Source organism: Callithrix jacchus, chromosome 4, assembly GCF_049354715.1.
Source record: "Callithrix jacchus isolate 240 chromosome 4, calJac240_pri, whole genome shotgun sequence".
In the NCBI taxonomy this organism is placed as follows: domain Eukaryota; kingdom Metazoa; phylum Chordata; class Mammalia; order Primates; family Cebidae; genus Callithrix; species Callithrix jacchus.
The window spans coordinates 76,755,776-76,780,618 of record NC_133505.1 but is presented as its reverse complement, the minus strand read 5'-3'; the positions used below and the strand labels follow the sequence as shown (position 1 = coordinate 76,780,618).

The 24,843-nt window shown below is 36.0% G+C and overlaps 1 long non-coding RNA gene and 1 other non-coding gene across 6 annotated transcripts in view; one reads left to right on the top strand and one right to left on the bottom strand.

Moving 5' to 3' along the window:
* LOC103792494 (uncharacterized) overlaps nucleotides 1–24,843 on the bottom strand; it is a 235,358-nt gene that overhangs the window by 128,354 nt on the left and 82,161 nt on the right. The window lies entirely within an intron of this gene.
* On the top strand, nucleotides 16,145–16,285 carry LOC118153218 (U4 spliceosomal RNA). Its single transcript, XR_004742478.1, has one exon. It is a non-coding gene; the product is annotated as a U4 spliceosomal RNA (small nuclear RNA).

The window sequence follows — 24,843 nt, the reverse complement described above, 5'->3', positions numbered from 1 at the left end:
TCAGACAAAGGGCTAATATCCAGAATCCAAAAAGAACTAACGCAGATTTACAAAAAACAAACAAACAAATCCATTCAAAAGTAGGTGAAAGATATGAACAGACACTTTTCAAAAGAAGACATTTATGCAGCCAACAAACATGAAAAAATGTTCATCATCACTGGTCATTAGAGAAATGCAAATCAAAACCACACACCATCCCATGCCAGTTAGAACAGTGATCATGAAAATATCTGGAGATAACAGATGCAGGAGAGAATGTGGAGAAATAGAAACACTTTTACATTGTTGGGAGTGTAAATTAGTTCAACCATTGTGAAAGACAGTGTGGCGATTCCTCAAGGATCTAGAAATAGAAATTCCATTTGACCCGGCAATCACATTACTGAGTATATACCCAAAGGATTATAAATTGTTCTATTATAAAGACACATGTAAACATATGTTCATTGCAGCACTGTGTACAATAGCAAAGACCTGGAACCAACCCAAATGCCCATCGATGACAGATTGGACAAAGAAAATGTGGCACATATACACCATGGAATACTATGCAGCCATAAAAAATGGTGAGTTCGTATCCTTTGTAGGGACATGGATGAATCTGGAAACCATCATTCTCAGCAAACTGACATTAAGAACAGAAAACCAAACACCACATGTTCTCACTCATAGGCAGGTGTTAAACAATGAGAACACATAGGCACAGGGTGGGGAAGGTAACATGCTGGGGTCTGTTGCAGCAGGGCTAGGGGATGGACAGCAGGGGGTGGGGAGTTTGGGGAGAAATAACATTGGGAGAAATGCCTGATGTAGGTGACAGGGGGGTGGAGATAGCAAACCACCATGGCATGTGTCTCCCTATACAATAATCCTGCAAGATCTGCACATTTACCCCAGAACTTAAAGTACAATTTAGAAAAATGTTGTTCACTATAGCCACCTTCTTCATCAATTATCCAAGCTAGGTAACTTAGATTCTGGATAACTTATTGCAGCTTCTCCATCAGCACTTGCTCTTTCACCTTATACTTTTATGGAGACTGCTTCTTTCCTTAAACCTCATGAACCAAACTCTGCTAGCTTCAAACTTTACTTCTGCAGCTTCCTCACCTTTCTCAGCCTTCATAGACTTGAAATGTCTTACTCCGGTTTAGGTTTTGGCTTAAGGGAGTATTGTGGCTGATTTGATCTTCTATCCAGACCACTCAAACTTTCTCCATATTAGCAAAAAGGCTGTTTTGCTTTCTTATCATTTGTGTGTTTACTAGAGTAGCACTTTTAATTTCCTTCAAAAAACATTTTCTTTGCATTCACCAGTTGGCTAACTCTTGGTTCATGAGGTCTAGTTTTCAGCCTGTCTTGGCTTTCTACATGACCTTCTCACTAAGCTTGACAATTTCTAGCTTTTAATAAAGTGAAAGATGTGTGACTCTTTCACACAGAGGCCACTGGAATATTGTTAATAGGACTAATTTCAAAATTACTGTGTCTCAGGGAATAAGGAGGCATGAAGAGAGAGAAAGAGAGACATAGGGAAATGGCCAGTCACTGAAGCAGTCAGAACACTCTCAACAATTAGCAAGTAAATTCATCATCTTATATATTCATGGGTCATGGTACCCTAAAACAATTATGACAATAGTATCAAAGATTGGTAAATTAACAATCACTGATCACAGATCACCATCACAGATAAAATAATAATAGAAATGTGAAATATTGCAAGAAGGACCAAAATGTAACCCAGAGACATGATGTGAGCACATACTGTTAGAAAAGTGGAGCTGACAGACTTGCTTGGTAGCCTTTACTTTATTATAAATGCAACACCTATAGACTGCAATAAAATGAAGCACAATCAGTGAGGCTGCCTGTGATTTAAAAAAGGGTGGAAAAGAGTATATATAAAAAGGGGGGAAAAAGAGTAACATTTCAGTGGAAAAACTTGACAGACATTACTTCAGCCAGGTGATCAAGGTCAGCATCAACAGTGAAAGGTCATTTTGACAATACGTACTTTTAATATGATGTGATAAGAATGGCATTTTTATGGTCTTCCTGTCCAAAACACATCACCACAGTCTAGTCATGAGAAAAACCTCAGCTTATCACAATAGAAGGGCATCTTATAATATAACTGACTAGTACTCCTCAGAGCTCTCAAGATCTTCGAGAACAAGGATCATCTGAGAAATTGTCACAGCCAAGAGGAGCCTAAGGAGACATGATAACTTCAGGTAATGTGACATCCTGGATAGAATCCTGAAACAGAAAAAAGGATCTTAGGTAAAAAGTAAGAATATCTGAATCAAGTAAGGACTTTACTCAAAAATAATATATCAATATTGGTTCATTAATTGGAATAAATGTACGATACTGATGATAAGAAGTTAGTAGTAGGGAAACTGAATGTGGGGTATGTGGTAACTATCTGAACTATTATAATTTTTCTGTACCTCTAAACCTGTTAAAAAATTAAGTTTTTTTTAATTGGGCAGAATTACATATCTACCATTTATCACCATGAATTTGGTACTTTCTATAAAGATGTTGGGATGGGTCACTCGAAGAAATATATGGGTCTCCAGAGCAGATACTATTGCCTAGATCTTTACTTCACGCTAGTCTGTTAGAAGAGAAATGTGTTTCAACAGATTATCACCCCTTTGTGATTTTCCAGAGAGACACCACATGCCTTCTTAATAGAGAGGAGTGTATAAAGGGTGAGTCTGGAGACCACGCAAGTCAATCTGTTGAATGTTGCCTACATGGTATGTACAAAAAGAGCATACATATCAGGTCGCTGGCATCAGGTCTCTTCTCCACATTGCCTATTTTCAAGCAGCTGGGGAGGAAGCAGGAATACCACTAACACTTAATTGACAGGCCTAGAGGAATCAATCCAAAGTCCCCTGAACTTTACTCTCCTCCCAGAGTTTTGTCTCCTCAGAACCAATAAATAAGCACAACGTTTTCTTGAATTAAAAAAAAAAAAAAGTCTACATTATAGTACTATTCTTCTCAAACAAATTTTTTAAAGTTTTAAACCAGTTCTACCTAAGACAGCTAACAATAAATGAAATAAAGGATAAGGTTGCCCAGAGCTGGCTCAACTACTTTGCATGCTAGTTATAGAAGGAGAGCATTCTACTTCTTAAATTACGAATGTTATAAACACTGGGAAAAGCGACTGAAAGATAACACATGGTATTCAGTCGGAAATAGCTGCATAGAGCTAATCTAGATGCCTGATTCCTTCTGATTCACAAGGTATATTTTAAGGATCCTGAGAATTCTTGTCAAGGAAAACCTGTTTAACTTTGCTTAACACAGCCTTTTTTTAACATTATTTGAACAAAGAATCCATTTTTTTTTTGTGGTTATCTCATAGTTATTAGCGTCTGTAAAACCCGAGATTTAATGTTATAAAAAAAATTAGACTTAGGTCATGGCTGTAAATCAATGAACGTGCATATTTTACTCTACAGATAATTCCTAGTACATTAAGAAGTACTGCATCTCACTACCCACTCTGTAAATCCCTATTAAAATGTCCAGACTGGATGTGCAATGATGATTAGAGAGAGAAGGTGCTCTCTCCCATGAAGAATTCTTTAAGAGGAGAAGAATCGCACCAGTTGTGTGTGTGTATGCATATGATTACGTACAACAATCTCTAAAGATTCTAGATAATCTCTTTGAGATTATCTGTGTCATTGTTTCTTCCATCTATTCACTGATCATTCATTTTAAACTGTCTGCCTGTGCTGGTTCATTCTGTTTCTTTTCCAGAAGTGTGGGATGCTAAAGATCAGTAGACAAATATGGCTCTACTCCTGCCTTTGATAAGTTCTCATAACTAACCAGGAGCATTTCTTCCTTTATGAATGTTATTTTAAGGGAGAGCTAAAACAATAGGTCGTATATATTACTACCTATCATTCATTTATTTGGCAAATACTTCTTGAGAATCTACTATATGCCAAGTGCTGTTTCATGTACTGGAGACACAGTGATGAATCAAAGTTCATGCCCTCATGAAGGTTACATTACACGTAGGAGATAGATATATACATGAGCAAACAATGTGTCAGGGGGCATTAAATGCCACGAAAAATTTAAACAAGGTAAAGGGGATCAAAATGGACAAGGTGAGTATTATTTTATATAGTGATGTCAGGAAAGATGCATCAATAAAGTGACATTTGAGCAGAGATATGAAGGCAGTAAAGGAGCTGGCCATTCCAAAATTATGGAGGAAAGTGTTCCAGAAAAAGAGGAAAGCAGAGACAGGCCCTGAGGTGGGAGTGTGCTTGGCATGTCCTCCGAATAGCAGAGATGGCCAGTGTAGCTGAAGTATGGGATGGGTGTGGGAGATCGAGGTAGAAAACCTGGTAAAGAAGCAAAAGCCAGATCATGTGGGGTTTTTCACCCACCGTTAAACTAAATTTTACTTTCATTCACATTGAGAAGCCATTTTAGAAATTATTTTTAAACATTTTATTGGGATTATACTAAGTTCTAATTTCTCTGATTTCCCTACTTTTTGCATAAAAATATCAAACCACAATAATCTGTAAAGTTACAATGACAGAAACATACTCATTAAATTCTGGGGGCTCCATGTTTGGGGCCCCTTCCACAAACAGTCCCTTTGTGGAAGCCTGTCTTCCCCTCCTAAACTCCATCTCTCTCTATTCCCTTCCACTCAGTGTGGAAGCTGTCTTTCCTCTTCTGGATTCCATCTTTTCTTTCTCTCACGCAGTGTGAGAGTTAGCTGTTTCTTTCTCTCTCCTTCTCCTGTTTCTCTCTCTCTCTCTCTCTCTAAGTAAACCATTTTCTACAAAAAAAAAATTAAATTCTGAACATTTTTGTCTCTAGTCTAATATCTTAGCAGCACCAAAATGATACCATCTTTTCCAAGTTCTATGATATTTTGCCATAGATTTTAAGTCAAAAAATTATACAGTCTTACTTTCAATAATGACTTTGAACTTTAACACTTCTGGCTAAGTTTTATGTTTTTGGATTAATCATTCATAGAGCTCTATCCTTTCCTTTCCATTTTTATTTTAGCCCTCAAAGCCTCGAATACATAGGTTTACAGTTTCTTATTTCCCAAAGTCATTATGCTGCAAGATTCTCCCTCCTTTGCAATGGTCCATCTCTTCACTGATGTATCCTCTATCCTCAACTCTTCATTGTCCTTGACTAATTTAATTTATGAAAAAAATCTACAGTATTTCTTTTCTTTTCTTTTCTTTTTTTTTTTTTTTTTGAGACAGAGTTTCACTCCTGTTACCCAGGCTGGAGTACAATGGCGCAATCTCGGCTCACCACCTCCTGGGTTCAGGCAATTGTCCTTCCTCAGCCTCCTGAGTAGCTGGGATTACAGGCACGTGCCACCATGCCCAGCTAATTTTTGTATTTTTAGTAGAGACGGGGTTTCACCATGTTGACCAGGATGGTCTCGATCTCTTGACCTCATGATCTACCCACCTCAGCCTCCCAAAGTACTGGGATTACAGGCGTGAGACACCGCACCCGGCCAGTATTTCAAAGGAATCTTTTTCCATCAGTCAAGGTTGTTCACCAGCCAAGAAACCCTTAGGGCCAACCAAATTACCTATTAAATCTTGATGAAGATTGGACAGATACAGAATTTCCTTCCTTCTGTTGGCTAACATATAAATGCAGCAATAATATTTTGTAACCTAAATTCATTACCAATAATGGACATATCAGATATTCTATTTTGGAATGTGCTACATAACAACTTACAGAAAAAGAATTCCAAAGCTTGCCATCAAATTCTTCTTTGTGTCACTTGACAATTAGGCACTAAGAACAATTACAACACATGGATATATCCCAAGATAATGAGCCATAGTTTTATATAGAAACCAAGAGTTTTAAAAGCTTAAATAGTTGGATTAACCAATCACTGAATAAGTTAAAATAAATAGTTCATAAATTGTTAACCAAAATGTACATATAATTTTGATTAGGGAAAGAGCACATAAATAAATTCGAGCCATGAGCTTAACTTAAAGGAATTCATCTGTTATCAATATAAATTTAAAGTAGAACAGACATACACTTTCTTCTTACCACAACAGATAAACCCAAATTGTTTTCTGGAAATATAAGAATTTCCAGTCTTTCTCTGAAAATTTTCTTTTACACACTTTTGAGAATTAGTAACTAAATTGTATAAAACATATCTATATAGTACTCCCTAGTAATATTTAAATAAATATATATTCTTAAGGATATATATAAATTCAAATATATATAATATATACATACTATACATAAATATATACATATATATGATATGTTTATACAGAGAATATATATGTGTCCACTCCTCATCCTGTTAAGATAGTGTATTTTTCCCAAATAATATTTAATAATTCATATTAAAATATGTAGGAGAGTAACAATTTCTAAAGGACTCTCAATGCTTGGCTGATGGGAGCTTAAAAGTGGACCATGGGAAAAATAAAATGATACTGTTTTGTCATTCATGTTTAAAGACACTTCAGTGCCAACTCTTTGCTGGTCCTCTGAAAGGCACAGTGGAGAATGGAAAAACAAGATGGTTCTGGACCTCAAGCAGCATGTCAGTAGTAGAAGAGATAAGGTCCACAATAACTAGATACAAAGTAGGATGTGAAAGGTATAATGAGTGAAAAAAGAAACATCTGGGACTTAAGGAGAGATAGCAATCATTTCTACATGAGAATGTTCTAGACACTGCTTATAAATAGAACAATAATAATTAGCATAGCTGAATGAATAACTACCTAAATAGGCCGAATGAAAATAGAGTGGCAGTGAACAAAACTGATTCTCTGGATCCTATCAGAATCTTATTAAAATGGTGTCAGATAAAACGTGACAGGGAGCCCATGAATAAAAGACAACTTGTCGATGTGGCTATGATATGCAAATTAATAAATCTGACAATCTGATCAATATGATCCCCAAGAATTTTATATTGGTTTTACTTAGCAATTTTATGTTATAGATTGTCATTATTTTTTAATTTTTAAAGAAGCTACTTATCTCCAATTTATTCAACCTGTATGCCAAAACTTTTGAAACACTGAGGTTGCTCAGTCATGGTTACAAAATAACTAGCATGCAATCTAAGATTATGGGATAAAAGTTAGCTAGAAATTCAAAAGCCTAGTTAATATATTTAACATAAAAACTTACATAATAATGATGATAATGTGACTCATGATAACAATTAGAGTTGAATAAAAATTAAATTAATAATGGTTTTAAAACATAAAATGATCATTTCAAGGAAAGATTAGTTTCGTGTGACCATATACTGCAAATACAGAATAGAATTTGATGCCATGAAGAGGCACTGTGATAATATATGGGCAAACATTTCTCCTGTATTTGACTCAGTTACCAGATACTTGGAATTCTCCACTGTCTAAGGTTAACCACCTCCCCAGTCTTCTCAGTATAAGATACCAGGCCTCTCACAATTGCGGCTGTGCTGCCTTTTCTAGTATCCTTCTCATCTACACTTTGCTTTAACAAGATTGTTGCTTTAAAAAAAAAATACAACAGGCCTTTCCTTATCTTGACTTTTGCTGCCTGGAGTATAGACCCTTCTCCTATCTATGGGCAGAGTAAGCCCATCAAGACCCAACTAAAATATTACTTATATCATGAAGTAAAATAGTTACTATAGCCTTAAACTTGACCAGACATTGTGTTACATCTTAGCTAACTCACAGGGGCACTGGGAAGAGTGCAGACATTGCAAAGAAATACAGAGGACTCAACCACTGAAGGTACGGGGGCCCTAGGAATGGTGAACCTGAAGGAAAGAAAGGAAACTGGAACCAAGCAACATAAGGAAACCAATGCAGGCAGCTAGCTCAAGGTGTGTGTTTTTGAGTTTAAGAGTATGGAGAAGGGAAAACAGGGGTTCAAGGGGTAACTACAAATCCCATGCAGTAATGTGGCAAATTCAGGCTTGGTTCCTACAGAGATCAATCTTTTTTTTTCATGTTTCCTTGTTCTCATTTGGTTTAATTGTAAATATCTTTATTGAGATACAACTCACATACCACACAATTCACCCACTTAAAACATGCAATTTTATGTTTTTTAGTATATTCACAGATATATACAACTATTATCACAATTTTAAAACATTTTTGTCACTTCACAAAGAAACCCCTGATCTGTCGGCCATCAACCTTTCCTATGTCCCATTGTCACAGATCTAAGCAAGAACCAATCTACTTTCTGTGTCTGTAGATGTGACTATTAAGTGTCAAAATCACATATTTGGTCTGTGTGACTAGATTTTTTTTAATTATGTGATGGTTAGTTTTAGGTGTCATCTTGAGTGAATTAAGGGTTACCCAGATGGCTGGTAAACATCATTTCTGGATATGTCTGTGAGAGTGTTTCCAGAAGAATAAACAAATGGATTGAGTAAAATGACTCATCCTCACTGAACAGGCTGAGTGTTGAGTCATGCATCCTCTGCTGACCATGTGTGTATTAGTCCATTTTCACACCGCTGATGAAGATATACCCAAGACAGAGCAATTTACAAAAGAAAGAGTTGTAACAGATTTACAGTTCCACATGGCTGGGGAGGGCTCACAATCATGGTAGAAGGCAAGAAGAGCAAGTCACATCTTGCATGGATGGCAGCAGGCAAAGAGAGGAAGCTTATGCAGGGAAACTCCCATTTATAAAACCATCAGATCTCGTGAGACTTACTCACTATCACAAGAACAGCCAGGGAAATATTTACCCACCTTCATGATTCAATTACCTCTCACTGGGTTCCTCCCATGACATGTGGGAATTGTGGAAGTTACAATTCAAGATGAGATTTGAGTGGGGACACAGCCAAACTATATCATATGAATATCAGAACTTCAGGTTCTCTGGCCTTTGGACTCTGGGACTTGCACCATCCACTCCTCTTCCCCACCAGCACTTTTTCAGGCTTTTGGTCTCAAGCTCAGAATTACACCATGAGCTCATCTGGTTCTTATGGCTTGAAATGTGGACCCAGCCACCCTACCATCTCTTTCGTTCTTCAGCTTGCAAATGGCATGTCATGGGACTTCTTGGCCTCCAAAATTATGTGACCCACTTCACCTAATAAACTCTCTCTCAACTATCTGTCTGTATATATTCTATTTTTTTCTGTTTTTCTGGGATCCCTAGTTAATAAACCATAGGATAATGTTTATGAGGTTCATCATTGTTGTATCAGAAGTCAGTATCTTAACAGGTAAACTAATCCACTGGAAGGTAGAATCTGCCATTGGAAGTGATGGAACAAGAAAGCATGTCTCAAAAAGATCCACCCTCTCAGAACAGCTTTGTAAGAGTTAAACAAAGTGTGTGGATTCCCTACCAAATTGGCTTCAGTTTAGAACAGGTCTTCAGTCCAAGGAGGACTTCAACACTAAGATGAATAAACAAAATACCAGACTAGTTACTGACTAAGCCAATAAAGATAGAGGCAGTAAAGATCAGCCAACAAAGAATGGTCTCTCCTGACATCTCAAAGATAAAGTCTATGGCAACAAAGCAAACTACAGACTAAACCCAATTACTGCAGTCTCATAGCTCCTCCTTATTGTCATAGCATAGATAATGAAACAAATTAACAACAGCAAAAGTAAAAACCTACAGGTCTTCTGTAATCAACATATCAAGAACAACACAATAGACTTTTTGGGTGGTTATAAACTATCAATGTGATTATGATCATGACAAACAGAATCACTTCAGAACAAGACTTTTTCATGATGCAAGAATTATTTATCTATTAATTTGGGAAAGATGTACTATTTTTATAACATCTGTTCATTGTTCATATATTGGTAAACTTACAATACTCTATTCTTGCCAAAGAGGGACATTTAAAGTTCTTAAATGAAAATTTGAAATAATGAAAGTGCATATTGACTTACCAGATTCCTAATGATTTTAAAAATAGATAAAATACATATATATATATTGTTCAGGATTTTTATGACTAGTTTCCTGTTAATTTGAAAATCTGAAGATATTAAAGAAGAGGTATTTCAAATTCATAATGCTTTCATGTTACTATAAAATATTAGAAAGATCAGTAGTAATTGTTTCATAAATATAAACATATTTTTGTATTGTTTAATGTTTCCTTGTATAATTTAAGGTTTTCAAAAGCCCACAACTTTTTTTCTAATGTGGAGAGATTAGATGTGGAAAAGGGACTATACTAAAAGGAGTTCAAGTTAGGTATACTCAGGTAGAGCTAGCCTTCATATTAATATATAATTTCAGGTAAATATTTTAAAGTTTTTAAAAGCACTACATGACTAAGCTCATTTTTTTAAATGAAACCTTTATTGAGATCTAATTCACATGTACTGAAATTCTTCTCATTAAATTATAAAATTTAATGGTATTCCATGTTTTTTTTGGTTTTTTTTATGTTTTTTTTTTTTGAGACAGAGTCTTGCTCTGTCACTGGCTAGAGTGCAGTGGCGCAATCTTGGCTCACTACAACCTTGACCACCAGGGTTCAAGAGATTCTTCTGCCTCAGCCTCTGGAGTAGCTGGGACCCCAAGTGCACATCACCATATACAGCTAATTTTTGTGTTTTTTAGTAGAGACAGGATTTTACCATGTTGGCCATGATGGTCTCTTGACCTTGTGATTTGCCCACCTTGGCCTCCCAAAGTTCTTGGATTACAGGCATGAGCCACTGTGCCCAGCTGGTTATTTCATGTTTCTAAATACAAAAATCACCATCTTTACTTTAGAGTCAACACCTGTCATTCTATAATGGGCACTAATAACCAAAGCTAGAAATCTTTGATCTTATTTTCTCCCTTCTTTTTTACCCTCTTTATGATATATTTAAAAATCACTTTTTAGTCAACTTTTGATATCTTCACTGGTCTCCCTATGGTTAGAAACATTATTTAATTCCTTCCACTATTCCTTTTCTTTTTTTCTCTGTCAGGAATTCCTTCTCCCTTCTGTCTGCTATCCAAATTTTATTCATCTAACATCCTATAAGATTGCACTCTGTCATACAAATATGTATTATATAAATATATACATACATTTCACACAAATATTAGAAAAACAAATTTGCCATCTTAAGATATCATACATTTTTAAAGATAATTCCCACACGTATCCTTATTGTGTTGCTGAAACACAAGGGGTTCGATCTAGATCCTGAGAATAAGTAGTCAGGGAGTGCTTCTGAGAGTATTTCACTCTAACATGACTGAGTTTTGGAGGAGAGAAGTGGGATGAGGAGTGAATTTAGTGAGTGAAAACACAACTGCCAGAAACAATGGCATATACAGTGACTCAGAGACAGAGAGTTTGCTCAAGGAACTTCAGATAATTCAGTATGGGTAGAATAAGAGGGGTTGGAGAAGAAAATGGAGGAGTAGTAAAAGTTAAGAACTTAATTTGTTCTTTTATGGAGTTTGGAATTAATCTTTAAGGCAACAGGAAATCACTGAAGGCTTGTAAGTGAAGGAGTGACAAGATCTGAGTTACACAGCCTGAGGCGCACGCTCCATCCTTGCTAGTGTGGACTAGAAGAACAAGAGAGAAGTTAAAGCCTCTGGGCCAATAGGAAAGTGGAACAGTTTAGATTTTTACTGTGAAGTTTTAATAGTCAGCTTTATGTATAGTTAACTTCCTTTATGCTAAAATCTCTAGCTAAATGTAAATACCATAACTTTTTCCCTACACCAATGTATTTAGCTGCCACTCTTAGCCTAAACCACTGTTAACTGTGCTTCTTTCTATCATGTTGGTCACTAATACTGGACAAGATATACCCACTGCTCTCACCGAAGCTACTAATGAAGACTGTGGGAAGTGTCTTCTGGGAAGACAAGTGCAAGTCATGTCATCAGGCAGACTGGAATCAAATCTTGGCTTTAGCTGCTTTAGCTGTGTAGCCTTGGGAAATTCCCTAAACTCTCTGAACCTTGGTTTTCTCACCTTCAAAATGGAAACCAAAATATCTAGTAGGATTGTAAGAACTGAAGAACATGTACACAGGGTTTCTAGCACAGAGTAAACCCTCTAGCACTATACACATTTTATTATTAAAGACAAAATGCATAGAAAAGACAAAATTAAGACAAATTTCCTATTTTCTAGTAGCTCTTTTGAAGAAAAACAGACATTGGTAGGAGCTCACAGGAGAGGACTGGGGCCTGAGACTCTCCTGTCACTATGATTCCAGGTCATTAGTGCTTGCTAGTAGCTAAGCAGCTGAGCTGCTCCAGAAAACCTATGCAAAACAGTTTTGGTTTTAACTATGTAATCAACCTGACAGGGCCACCGCTGAAATAAATGTGAATGCCATGGCCAAGTGGCCTTGGGAATTGTGGAGTGTAATTAACCTGCCCACTCCCATTCCCAGAACTCTTCTCGGAGAGGTAGTTTCCTTGTCACTGGTTGAGTCTGGTTTTGACTATTATTTCCAAGCAGCATTTGTGCTTCCTCAGTGTGGTCCTGATCAGTGCCACTTCCAGAGATCAGAGGAAACTAAATGAAGACTATTTGAAGCACCAATTCCCCTTGCAAACCTTTCAGAAATTTCAAAAGATGTTAGTGAGCTGAGTAGTGTAGGAGAAGGAGAATTGGCACTTTTCTCCTATTTTCATATGAATATAATGATCAGATCCACCCATTTCTGATTGTAATGAGGATGCAATCCTCAGTCTAAGCAGAAAAACCTGGGTAGAGGGCAAATGGGGAATTTTATCCCCAGCAATTCAGTGTGACAGCTTTGGGCAGAAGATATGGAACCAGAGAAGGAAGGACTTCTACCTAACTGGCTTCCAATTCACATTCATTTAGTACTGTTTCTTCTCTCTGTTCCTAAACTCAGGAAAATCAGAAAAATACTTCCCTCCATAGCTGCAGCTGGCATTTTTGCAGTGATCATTAGTAAAACATGTTGGCAGTGGAAAACAGCTTTAGCATTTGCAGAACTGGCTGTCATTTGTGCCAAAAGCAAGTAGGAATGGAAATAGTAACACCAATATTGTTATTACCATAGCAGAAGTCAGCTAGCTATCCTGTGCCTATAGCTTTCATAAGTCATAATACCCTTGTTTTGCCTGACCTTTTGTTAAGTTGTGCCTAAACCCTTATCTTGCCTGACCTTTGTCTCACACTGTGTTTGTGAGATGGGAAAGAAGCAGAAGGTGGGTTGAGAGGTTAAAAAAACTGTCACTGAGTTTGAGTAGCCAGCTTGACTTTGCAGCCCATAACTATCTATATTCCCAAAGGATTTATCTCTTTTAATTGCAGAAAAAAACTTAAATAGTAAACCCATTTTAGTGGAAGATTAATTAGGAGAAAATTTCCAGAAAGGAATTTATAGAATTTGACCAAATTTACCAATAGCCTTTTCAAAAATGTCATATTTCATCTAGAACACCATTTTAAGACTATACACTAAAGAAATAGTTTTAATTGTGCATAAGGATTTTTAAGTACAAAAATGTATATATTTATAATAAAGAAAAATTTTGAATAAATAGCAATAAAGTGTTAGTCATTAACTCATTTGAATCTATTCAGCTATTAAAGGGATTTCATAGAACTTTAAATGGCATGAGAAAAACTTACTGTTTTAATTTTCTCTTTTTTAAATTAGTTCCACTCAAGTTACCTCAAGTAAGTGGGAATTTTTCCATAAGGATACACATGAAGTAAAACTAGCAAGGAATAAAAAAGCAATCAGGAATTGGGAGACTTTTGGAAGCTGCTAATTTGTTCACTCTACATCTCTCTCTCTCCAAAAGCCATCCCATTAATCCTCTTTCTGCCAATAGGAAGGCTAACACACATGCCCACAGGTTTCCCGAGATGGCTGTTTACCATTGCCTTTCAGCTTGGGTTAAGTAAAGAGTAGTTTCTCTCTGAAAGGCCTGTGGGGAGCTAGTCACATTGATGGTGATGTTAAATAAAGCAGGAATCAAAACGACATTTATGGTATCACCATTCACTCACTCACTCAACACATACACATTGAACACTCAACATAAGGTGGCAACAGTGGCATGCATGGTCCTTGCTCTCAAGCTCTTATAGCTTAGAGAATAAAGGCAACTGAAATCCATGTTCCTGGGCTACAATACATATGTGTGCATGATTGGAGAGCATCCTGAAAGAAATCCCAACTCAAACCTGGAGAAACATCAGAAAAGCATGTCCAGGTAATTTTTCTCCAGAAAATAGTTTGGTGTGGCTATTTGAAGTTGCGTGTTTTTAAGGCGTTTTAATTTAATATGGTAGGGAATATGAAGAATTCTGTAAGCCAGAGTAAAAACTGTTAGTCTTCTAAGTGGCAATGGAGAACTATAAAAAGTTTGGGCAGGAGACAGAGGTAATCAAATTTGCAAGTTATAAAAATCCATAAATGCAATGTAGATAATGTACTGGCTCATGGGCAGCCTGGAGTCAGAGAGCCCAGTGGGAGGCTTTGTTAATAATAGCAGCAAAGTTGAAGGAGCCCATACAAGGGCTAGTACAAGTGAAGAGGGAGCAAACTCCAAGAACTTGAAAGATGTTTAGAATCAACTGAACTTGGAGAATGATAATTTGTGTGGGATGAGTGAGGGAAAGGAGTCAAGGATAAAGCCCAGTTTTATAGCTTAGTGTAATTAACTGAGATTGAAAACAAAGAAGTAAGTGAGGGAAAGATAATGAGTTCAATTTTAAATACATTGAGTTTGTAGTGTGAATGAGACATCTAGGGGTGATGCCCAGGAGGAAATTCAATCTATGCATCTGAAATGCAGGAAGGGGTCAGAGCTGCTGGAGACAGAGTTTGATATGTCATATGCATACGGGCCACACTTCAAATAATAACTATGCATAAGACTGTCTGAGAATTAAATTATAATTTTTAATTATAATCTTTATAATTAAAAAATGAGAAAAAAAGAGCTGAGGGCAAGGCACAAACATACCTAAAGGACAGAAAAAGAAAAAAAGAGAAACTCATGCAGGAAGGAGATGGAAATAGCCTTCAAAGAGGGAGGGATAAAATCTAGTGCACAGCAGTGTCACAGAAGTCAAGAAGAGAGAGCATCAGGAAACAAGACTAACTTGATGGTATCGATTTATAAAATATATATTAATAAGTTAAAGGAGAAAAATGCACAATAATATCAACTGATGAGAAAAAATCACTGATAGAATCTAATGAATATTTTAATGGCAAGTGCTCCTTTAACTTAATAATACATATGTATATATGCATGTGACTGTATATATGTGTATATATGCAAGCACTGTGTGTGCTTGGAGTCTCCAAGACCACTCTAGTTTTGAGTGTTTACTAGGAGAACTCACAGGACTCGGCATATAGGACTCGGCATATAGTTGTATATGCTCACAGCTATGATTTATTATGGTAAAAGGATATAAAATGAGACTAGCAAAGGAAAAAAGTGCACGGGATGAAATCCAGGTTACCCTCCCAGTGGAGTCACACAGGATGAGCTTAATTCCTCCAGCAATGAGTTATAACAACACAAGTGAAATGTTTACCAGGGATGTTCACTAAAAGCTCAGTGCCCCAGCTTTTTACTGGGAGCTGGTCACACAGACCATGTCTGCCTTGCATTTTCTAAAACCTCAAATGGAAAGATGTTCAGCATAAACCATATTGTTTTCATAGTTTAGGCACAGTAAGTTATTCTTAACAGGGAATCCTACCATGATCCAGATGTCACCCAAGGGCCAACCTTGCAAGCAGAGCTTTCTAAAGATGGCAGTCTCAAATTTGCCATGTTAACTCCTCTCTCTCTCTCTCTCTCTCTCTCTCTCTCTCTATGTGTCTCCCTGTGTGTGTTTGTGTGTGTGTGTGTGTGTGTGCATGTGTGTATGTGTGTGTATGATGTTTAGATACACATTAATAAATCAGGAGAGATGCCTGCTCCTTCCATTATACTGAATATTGTTCTGCAAATATTAAGCAATATAATTAAATAAGAAGGAAGAAATCAGACAGAATATATATTGTGAAGTAGGTAATGTTACTAAAAAATTTTATAATTTTGTATTTGAAAATTATAGAAAATCAGCTGTAGCTTTGCACAGTAATAGTATCATAGCCACTGAGGTCTATCTGAAGTGCAATTATTGCTCATTGAAAACCTTTCCCAAAACCCTGTCAGGATGGCTTGCAATATAATTGGCACTGATAATTTCTGACAGTCTCTAAGGAGACTGAGGTTTTTTAGAAAGAAGAAAATCAGTTCTAGAAAGTACCAAAATAATAAAACAATTTGGAAAGTTTAAAAATATACCAGAAAAATCAGAATATGTAATAAAAATCAGAAAAGATAAATGATTTAAGAATGCACTTTAAGGAAAGTTCAGGAGGTATACTCAGTGTGTGTGGATAGGTTTAGACCAAATCAGGAAGAAGTGAGAAACAAGTACGATGAGAGCTGAGGTAAGGGAATAGAGAATAAAAAATGAGGCGGGAGAGTTAAATTCGGGGCATAACATGCAGGGCTTTGTAAGCCATGATTGAGATTTTTTAAATTCCATTCTTAAATCAATAAACAATTTCTGAAGAGTTTAAAAAGTTTTAAAATACAATAACATTTGCACTCTGAAAGCATCATTCTAGCTGCAAATATGGAAACAGTTTTGAGGTGAGCCAGATACTTAAGTTTTGGGTAGAGATTTACAAGAAGAATGTCTACAATAGAGTGAAATCCAGAGAGTAGATTTGAATAGTTTAGGGTGATGGTAGCAAAGATGAAAGGAAACTAGAATAATCTAGTGATATTTAGGAAATACAACTGGTAGCACTCTCTAATTAACAGAATGAGAGGATGAGAATGAGTGAGGCGCTTCAATGACTTCCAGGTTTCTGGATTGCACAACTGTACAAATGAGAGCATCATTTTTATGAGATAAAAAACACTGAGTACATAACTCAAATAGCCTAAATTAATAACTTAAAACCTTTTTTCTCAAAACTATTATTTGAACATGAGCTTCAATAGCTATTTTAAGAAACTATCATTAGAGCAAACCAGCAACCAACAGAACAGGAAAAAATGTGCAATCTACCCATCTGACAAACGGCTAATACCCAGAATCTACAAAGTACTAAAACAGATTTACAAGAAAAAAAAAGCCCATTCAAAAGTGGGCAAAGGATATGAACAGACACTTTTCAAAAGAAGACATACATGAGACCAACAAACATATGAAAAAATGCTCATCATCACTGGTCATTAGAGAAATGCAAATCAAAACTACATTCAGATACCATCTCACACCAGTTAGAATGGCGATCATTAAAAAATCTGGAGACAACACATGCTGGAGAGGATGTGGAGAAACAGGAACACTTTTACACTGTTGGTGAAAGTATAAATTAGTTCAACCATTGTGGAATATAGTGTGGCAATTTCTCAAGCATCTAGAAACAAAAATTCCATTTGACCCAGCAATCCCATTACTGGGTATATACCCGAAGAACTATACATCATTCTACTACAAAGACACATGCACACGTATGCTCATTGCAGCCCTGTTTACAATAGCAAAGACCTGGAACCAACCCAAATGCCCATCAATGATAGAACAGACAAAGAAAATCTGGTATATATACACCATGGAATACTATGCAGCCATAAAAAATGATGAGTTTGTGTCCTTTGTAGGGACTTGGATGAATCTGGAAAACATCATTCTCGGCAAACTGATACAAGAACAGAAAGCCAAACACCAAGTGTTCTCACTCATAGGTGGGTGTTGAACAATAAGAACATGTGGACTTAGGGAGAGGGGCATCACACACTGGGGACAGTTGGGGGAGGTAGGGGAGAGACAGTGGGGGGTGGGGACGGAGGGTAGGGATAACATGGGGAGAAATGCCAGATACAGTATGCACCTAAAGCAAAAAAAAATAAAATTTTTTTTAAAAAATAGCCATTTTGAAACTCAGAAAACTGAGGAAAGATTTTTAAAATTCTTTCATTCTCTGAAGACATGGGCTCTTATCATCTGAAGAGGGATGGCCAAAGGGCAATAAAAAAATTACCATGAGTTAGAAGAACATTTTTAAGTGTACCAAAATGGTATCATGTCAAATATAAAGTTTTTATTTAATGAAATTATAAGCAGAAACCTAATGGTGCCATCCTCTGGAGAAGTACACTGGGAGTTGTTAGGGAAAGGAGATTTAAGTATCATGTGAATGTTTTACATGCATTTGTATTTCTGATTTAAAAAATTAAAAGTCATCTTGGAAAAAATAAAGTTTGTGTTTTGTTTTGTTTTTACTTAAAGTAAAAAATTGAAAGGAGTAGGAAATGTCAAACAGTAATCAAATGCAGAGGTCAAGCCAGGTACAATCTAGAAAGTTAGAAAGTATCCACCACATTTAGGAGAAGGAACGTAATCAGTGACCCGTGGAGCTAGGATTCAGGGATCTGAACAGCACCCAGACAGCAACAGCTTGTGAAGTGTCACAAGATGAAGTAGAGACTCAAATATTTTGATAAACTGGCTAGCAAGTGAAATAGGAGCTAGGTGGTAGCTGAAGAAGAAAACAAAGTCTAGAAATACACTGTTATTGTTTAATTTTAATAAAATACATATGCATGTTTAATTGCTAATTAGGAGGTTTTGAGAGATTAGAAATTAAAATTTTAAAAATATTAAGTAATTTAAAAATAATGTAATGAAATGTATCAAGATAAAATGTATTTTTTATGCTTGGATTTGAGTTTCTAGAACAATTTAAAAACTTTTATAGGAATTTTTAAATTTACTCTAGTAAAAAATATTTTATATTGAGAAAAATAAGGATAGTCAGCCTCATTTTACAAAAGAAAAAAAAAGAATGCAGGTCTCTAGGATTCTATCCCCTGCATATGAGTGGAGTGGCCAGAATCTAAGTGATTTGTACAACTCTCTGTCCTGACTGCTCTTTTCCACTGAGGAGCAAGATTGCTGTAAGAATTTCATTCTACTTTGGGCAGTATGGCCATTTTCATGATATTGATTCTTCCCAACCATGAACATGGAATGTTTTTCATCTGTTTTTGCCATCTCTTATTTTCTTGAGCAGTGGTTTGTAGTTCTCCTTGAAGAGGTCCTTTACATCCTTTGTTAGTTGTATTCCTAGGTATTTTATTCTCTTTGTAACAATTGTGAATGAGAGTTCACAACTGATTTGGCTCTCTGTTAGTCTGTTATTGGTGTATAGGAATTTTTGTGATTTCTGCACATTGATTTTGTATCCTGAATCTTTGCTGAAGTTGCTTATCAGTTTAAGATATTCTGCTGAGATGATGGGGTCTTCTAAATATACAATCATGTCATCTGCAAATAGACAATTTGATTTCCTCTTTTCCTAATTGAATATCCTTTATTTCTTTTTCTTGCCTGATTGCTCTGGCTAGAACTTCCAATATTATATATTGAATAGGAGTGGTGAGAGAGGGCATCCTTGTCTAGTGTCAGATTTCAAAGGGAATACTTTCAGTTTTTGCCCATTCAGTGTATTGACTATGGGTTTGTCATAAATAGCTTTGATTACTTTGAGATATGTTCCATTGATACTTAGTTTATTGAGAGTTTTTAGCATAAAGGGCTGTAGAATTTTGTCAATGGCCTTCTCTGGACCTATTAAGATAATCATATGGTTTTTTCTTTGGTTCTGTTTATGTGGTCGATTATGTTTATAGTCTTGCATATGTTAAACCAGCCTTGTATCCCGGGATGAACAGTAACTTATAGATTCAACGCTATTCCCATCAAGCTATCATTGACATTCTTCACAAAACTGGAAAAAGACACCTTAAACTTCATATGAAACCAAAAGAGAGCCCACATAGCCAAGTCAATACTAAGAAAAAAGAACAAAGCTGGAAGCATCATGCTACCGGACTTCAAACTATACTGCAAGGCTACAGTAATCAAAACAGCATGGTAGTGGTAGCAAAACAGAGATATAGACCAATGAAACAGAACAGAGGCCTTGGAGACAATGCCACACATCTGCAACCATGTGATCTTTGACAAACCTGACAAAAACAAGCAATGAGGAAAGGATTCCCTGTTTAATAAATGCTGTTGGGATAAGTGGCTAGCCATGTGCAGAAAGCAGAAACTAGACCCCTTCCTGACATCTTTCACTAAAATTAACTCTAGTTTGATTAAAGATTTAAACATAAGACCTAACAACATAAAAATCCTAGAAGAAAACCTAGGCGAAACCATTCAGGACACAGGCATAGGCAAGGACTTCATGACTAAAATACCAAAAGCATTGGCAACAAAAGCCAAAATAGACAAATGGGATCTAATTAAATTCCAGAGCTTATGTACAGCAAAAGAAACAATCATTAGAGTGAACCAACAACCAACAGAATGGGAAAAATTTTTTGCAATCTACCCATCTGACAAAGGGCTAATATCCAGAATGTACAAAGAACTAAAACAGATTTACAAGAAAAAACAAACAAACCCATTTGAAAGTGGGCAAAGGATATGAACAGACACTTTTCAAAAGAAGACATATATGAGGCCAATAAACATATGAAAAAATGCTCATCATCACTGGTCATTAGAGAAATGTAAATCAAAACCACACTGAGATACCATCTCACACCAGTTAGAATGGCGATCATTTAAAAAATCATACAGAGACAACAGATGCTGGAGAGAATGTGGAGAAAAGGACGACTTTTACACTGTTGGTAGGAGTGTAAATTAGTTCTACCATTGTGGAAGACAGTGTGGTGATTTCTCAAGGATCTAGAAATAGAAATACCAATTGACAGAGCAATCTCTTTACTGGGTATATACCCAAAAGATTATACATCATTCTATTATAAAGACACATGGACATGTATGTTCATGTGGCACTGTTTACAACATCAAAGACCTGGAACCAACTCAAATGCCCACTGATGATGACTGAACAAGGAAAATGTGGTACATATACACCATGGAATACTATGCAGCCATAAAAAAATGATGAGTTCATGTCCTTTGTAGGGACATGGATAAATTTGGAAACCATCATTCTCAGAAAACTGACACAAGAACAGAAAATCAAACATCACATGTTCTCACTCACAGGCAGGTGTTGAACAATAAGAACACATGGACACAAGGAGGGGAGTATCACACACTGGGGTCTGTTGGTGGGGGATAGGGGAGGGACAGTGGGGGGTGAGGAGGTTGGGGAGGGATAACATGGGGAGAAATGCTAGATACAGGTGACAGGGAGATGGAGGCAGCAAACCACATTGCCATGTATGTACCTATGCAACAATCCTGCATGATCTGCACATGTACCACAGAACCCAAAATACAATTAAAAGAAAAAGTATTTCATTCTACTTGATGCTAGAGAGCTAAAAGTTTATAAAATAATGTTTAAATGGAAAATAAATGTTAAAAATTATAATGAAGATATCCAGTTCATCCTATCTAAAGATAGTAGACACATTTCACCCTATACCTCTCACCAACAACACCTAGAAACCCAGGACAAAATACATAAAATAAACATAAGAAGATTCTGAAATGTGAAGAAAAGAAGGCATCCTTCTTAGAGATGTTATACTCAAGGAATCGCCTGGTAAGCTGTTTTCTGCCTCTGAACTATCCTAGGCTGGACATTGGAAAATTTCACCACAATATGGAAAGAAGGGTAAGTGCAAACCCCAAAAAACAAAACTAACAAAAACCAACCAACCAACAAAACAAAACAAAATAAGCCTATTTGCTTTATCCAAATGACTATGCAGGGCATAACCTTTTGGGCAACACTAGAAACACTCCAAAAAAAAAAAAACTGCCCTTCCCCACCCTGTCATTTGCATCAGCTGACACCAGACTATGTCAGTAGACGTTACCACCACAACCCAGTAGCAACTACACGGTGCTCCCTCCTGGATGGTAGGTGTCTGTGGAGGCTTTGTGTGTGAAAGGGGCCTGACTGCCATCCCAGTCTGGTATTAATTAGTAACAAAATCTAATACAATAAAAAGTAACTTGTCATGCCATGAACCAGAAAACTGTCAAATTTAATGAGAAAAAACAATCAACAGACACAACATCAACATGACACAGATATTAGAATGATCTGACCAGATTTTAAAGCATCTGTAATTTTTTAAATGCCTCAAAGAGCAACTATGAACCCTCTTGAAATGAACAAAAACAAAAACATTCTCACCAAAAATAAAAAACTAAAAATAGAGCATATAAAAAAGAGCCAAATGGAAATGTAAGAACAGAAAACACAACAGCAATAACAAAAATTTTTGCTTTCAATATCAGTGGAATAGCTGATGTTGACCAATATTACCACAATGAACCATTAGAAAAGTTAGACTAAAGCACAAAAACATCTGTTTTAAGGAACGAATGAGAGACCAGAGGAGATAGGACATTGAGACACAGAATTTCAGAGAGAAGGGAAACTCATTTAAGTGAACATTATACTCCATAGCATTTTTTCACTTGAAACATTTGCTGTTTTTTAAACTGGAAAAAAAAAAGAGAAAAGGAAAGAAAAGCAGAAAGAGCTTGCCAACAGAAACCTGAGATAAGATTTTGGTGAAGCTGGGGAGGCAAAACTTGGAGTTCAGGGATATCCATGCAGATTGGACTTGCAGAAAAACAGGGGAGCCGAACACCCTGCCTCATGTTTCCCATTAAGGAATGTGCTATCTGTTAAGCAGCACAGAAGCTAAAGGAAAAGATGTCAGGCACAAAGCAGTGTCCAGTGGTCTGGAAAGACGAGCAGAGGTCTTGGAAAAATCATAAAGACAGAAAAAAAAATGGAGTTATCTAAGGAGGAGGGGGCCTAATAAACATCTAAGATTTCCAGGAAAAAGTCAGAGAGAGCAGCATCAAAGGAGTGAAAATAAGTTAGAAATAGAGTGGATCTCACAAAACTGAATTAATTCCAGTCCAGCTTCCTGTACTTTAACTGCCTGCTTTCACCCTTCAGAGTAGCAAGATAAATTATCTCTAGAAGAGTAAAACAGCAGCCAATGCTTCAAAATATCTCTAATATTTTTTGTTGTTCAATCTTCTATAATGTACTTTAGTTATGTCAAGAAATAAGATTATCAAAGCCAAAAGAAAAAAAATCTCAGTAAAAATTTGTGGTGATCTATTTTTCATCAATGTTAGGTGATTAAGATAATGAAGTTTTCAGACAAGGACTTTAAAATAACTAATTCAATGCTCAGGAAAATAAATGAAAAGATGGAAAATTTCACTACAACATTGGACTCTACTAAAAAGTGAAATACAATCTACAAAAAAATTATTAAAATGTAATCAAATGCAAAGGGCAACAACTAATTTATACAAACAAAATTATAGATTAGATGCAGCAGAATAAAAGGATAGCAAACTGCAAGACCAGGCAATAGAATGTGTCCAAATTAAACAGAAGTAAAAAATATTTTAAAATGTTTAAAAACCAGCTTGAGAAAAATGTGAGACATAGTGAAAAGTTCTAGTATATGTACAATTGTAGTCCCAGAATTACAGGCAATAGAGAATTATGTCAGAAGCAATATATAACAAGAAAATGACCAAACATTTTCCATAATGATGAAAGATATTATGCTACAGATTCAAAAATCTACAAATCTGTAGAAGAATAAATTAAAAAAAAAAAAAAAGAAAATCACACAGAGGTGCCTCACAGTTGAACTTCTGAAAGTCAAAAAACGAAAACAATAGCATTTAAAGCAGTCAAAGAAAAATGGCATATTACCTTCAAATGAACAATGATACTGCTAAAAATCAACTTCTCAGAAGAAAAGAAAATTACATTAAAGAGATTAAAGACAACTTTAAAACTCTGTATCATTAAGAAGTTTTTTTTTAATTTGCATAATTTTGTAGGCTGCAAGTATCATTTTGTTACATGGATATATTGTATAGTTAGTGGTGAAGTCATGGCTTTTAGGGTATCCATCACTTGAATAATGTACATTATACCCATTAAGTAGTTTCTCATCATGCATCCTCCCACACCTTGCAACCTTCAAAGTATCCATTATCTTATCATTCCACACTCTGCATCCATGTGTACACATTGTTTAGCTCCCACTTATAAGTGAGAATATGAAGTATTTGTCTTTCTCTGTCTGAATTGTTTCATTTAAGATAATGACTTCCAGTTCCATCCATGGTGCTACAAAAGAAACAATTTCATTTCTTATGGTTGCATTGTATCCCATTGCACATATATACCACATTCTTCTTATCTAGTCATCCACTGATGGACACTTAGTTTGATTCTGTATCTTTTCTATGGTGAATAGCACCATGATAAAAAACTAAATGCAGATGTCCTGGTGATATAATAATTTATTTCCCTTTGGGACAGATACTCAGTAGTGGGATTGCTAGATCAAATTTTAGTTCTATGTTTAGTTCTTTGAGAAATCTCCATACTGTTTTCCATAGAGATTATACTGATTTACATTCCCATTCATAGTGTACTAGCCTTTCTTTTTTCCACATCTTCTCCAACATCTATTATTTTTTGACTTTATACTAATAGCCAATATGACTGATGTAAAATATTTCATTGTGATTTTAATTTGTATTTCTCTGATTATTAGTGATGTTGAGCATTCTTCATATGCTCATTGGTCATTTATATGTCTTCTTTTGAAAAATGTTTTTTCATGTCCTTTCCCTATTTGAATGGCTTTTTTTTTAAGTTGTTTGAATCCTTTGTAAATTCTGGATATTAGCCCCCTGTCGGGTGT